We start from the raw sequence: 3,119 nt of genomic DNA on the forward strand, positions 1-3,119 counted from the left end.
TTTTTTAAGTAAATTCATTACATTTGACATATGCCAACTTTTCGACTCAAAAAGAAAATCTGGATTTAAAAAGTTCTGTCTCTCTTTGAGAATTATATCTCTTCTCTCCTTAAACAGAAATATATATATTTTGCAATATATATATATATATTGCAATATATATATATATATATATATATTGCAAAGGACTTGTATCAGAGTATATAAAGAAGTCTTAAAACTCAATAAGAACACAAAGAAGTCAATTTTAAAAGCTTCACAGAAGAAGATATACAATGACCAATAGCACTTAAAACTTAAAAGATACAGGGAAATACAAATTAAAAACTTAAGGGGATAGTATTTTACATCTATTAGAGTAACTAAAATTTAAAAGTCTGACAATACTAAGTGTTTACAAGAGTGTGGAACAACTGGAATTCCCACACATTTCTAGTAGGAGTGTAAAATGGAAAAAACATTTTGAAAAATAGTCTGGCAATTTCTTATTTAGTTAAAACTATACCTAACTTATGATTAAGAAATTTCACTACTAAATATTTATATAAAAGAAATAAAAACATATGTTCATAATAAGCTTATACATTAATGGGTATAGCTGCTTTATTCATAATAGCAAAAAAAAAAGCAACCTAAATGCCTATCTTTAGGTAAATTATTATAGTATAGTTATATGATAAACACTACTCAGCAATAAAAAATAACAAACCTCTGATATACACAACAATATAGATGATCTCAAAAACATTATGCTGAGCAAAAAGAAGACAGACACAAATGAAGTAAAAGAAAAGGCAAAACTTATCTACAGATGAAAATCAGAATAGCGGTTCTCTGAGTCCAGAGAAACAGTAGGAGTCATTGTCTGCAAAAAATCACAAAGGAAATATTGGGGTAATAGAAAATATCTATATCTTTATTGGAGTGGTGTTATGTAGATTTAAACATTTGTTAAAACTCATAAAACTTCACAATTAAGATAAGTTGATAAAATGCCTTATGTATGTAAATTATATCTTAATAAAATTGATTTAAAAGTTAAAAAAAATTACTGAAGGAGTACTTTTCTATCCTGCTTCAGGAGGATAGTTAGCCTAGGGGAGATCCCCTCACCTCCAGGATGTGGCTCTGGAAATTTTCCTTAGTCTTTATTCAGCCCTTTCTCCGTCTTTTATTTTTTTTTTTCAAGCACAAGGCTCCAGAGTGAGAAATGACCTAAGGCTGAGAGACAAGATAGATGCCCTTGAGCCGCCCCCTCCCCTCCAGATGGCATGAGAAACAAGCCAAGACCAGAAGGCAGGATGGATAGCCCTGGAATACCCCCCACACCCAAGAAAACAAGCTCATAATTCAACAACTCAGAGCAGACTCTCTTAGAGTTTGCCTGCACTTTTCTCTTCAGTGTGTACTTTCGCTTTAACAAAACTTGTGCTTTGCTACTTGTTGTTTTTCATGTCCTTGAATTCTTTCTCACAGTATAAGACAAGAACCTGGTCACCAGAGCTCCAGGTCGGGATCTCCCTTTGGATTCCTGCCTTGTTGAGTTCTCCAGCATCACTGAAGAGGCTTAGTTTTAGAATTTGATAGCAGGTTTACCTCATTTTGTACTACTCTTAAGGTGTAGCTATGACTCCTAACATTTGACACTAGTATTAGGACATGGCCATTCGTGGATCTTGAATGATAGCCTATGAGATTACCAAGATATCGTCATTGTGTTTATGATAGAATCTCAACTTTTACCTCCTAACCTACAGCTATTCTTTTGGAGTCTCTCCCTGTGCATGAATAGTTTAGAAATTGTTGAAGGAACAAGAGAAATTTTATATAGATTTCTGGGACTCATCTGCAGGTCTCTTCTTACCTGTGACCCAACCTCACAATTGCCAACTCTCTTGGTAGATCTAAACTCTGATTTATATCTCTCTGAGACTACCACTCTCTGCTTAGGCTCTCCACACATCAGTTTGGGAAATGCCATCAGAGAGAAAATAAGTATAAATGATAGGCTCATCCCATAAGTATTCTTTCTTCCCTGACTGTTATTTCTGCCCAAGTTGTTCTCCAATGCCTATAAACAAAACTTTTAGGTATTTTTGTCCAGTTTTTATAGTTGTTTATGGCAGGAGTGTAAACCCAATACCAGCTACTTCTTCATGGTTGGACCTAGAATTTCCAAGTGGATTTTTAAATCTATTTTGCTTGCATTTAAGGAATAAACAGAATTAACCACAGAAGAAACAGATAATTAAGGGAACAGGTAATAAGAATGAGGTATATCAGTAATGAGAATACAAATTAAAAGAAAACTTGGAAATATAAACTTTATTGCTAATATATGTCTTTTTTTTGGCTATGGAGACTATACTTCCATTATTCTTTGATTACAGATTTTTCTGTTTTCTCTAGTCTTTCAGGAAATTCTTTTATTTAGATGCTAGACCTCACTTCACTAAGTCTCAAGTTTTCTATAAGATTTTCCATTTTTTACTTTCTGCTCTCTTCATTATAGTTTATTTCCTTGATTTTTACCTTTCGATTAACCAACTTTGTCCTCAATCATGTTTGTTCTATTATTAACTGGTTTATTAATTTTTAAGTTAATAATAATATAGATTCCATATTCCCTCTTTTTATTTTTTGATTGCTTCTTTTTATGGTTGCAATAACCTCTCAAGTGTATATAAAATTCTATTCTGTTCCCTTTATCATCTCTGTTTCATCAATGGTCAGCTCTTCAGCTTGTTCACCTGTACCTTCATTCCTATTTTAGCTTTTACTCCTGTATCTAGTGGCTGTTTATTAATATTTATGAATGAAGAACTCTGTACATTAGTTTAGTAAGCTGATGTATGTTTCATGAGCTCCATCTTCACATCTGCAGTTGGGCATTAGGAAGAATGACTGCAGATGTTGATAAGGAGAGTTATTTGTAGCATATGCTGGTAAAGAGTAGGCAAGCAGAGGATAATGAAACTCCCCAAAATAAAGAGGGCACCACTCTGGAGACTGAGTCATTTGGGAAGTGTTCTTCTTTTTTTTTAAGTGGCACTGCCTTTTTTTCTCTACTCATTATCAACTCTGTTTTATATTTAAGCTCAAATACTCTCACTAGATGG

The sequence above is a fragment of the Pteropus alecto genome, unplaced genomic scaffold (assembly GCF_000325575.1).
Source record: "Pteropus alecto unplaced genomic scaffold, ASM32557v1 scaffold224, whole genome shotgun sequence".
Classification (NCBI taxonomy): Eukaryota; Metazoa; Chordata; class Mammalia; order Chiroptera; family Pteropodidae; genus Pteropus; species Pteropus alecto.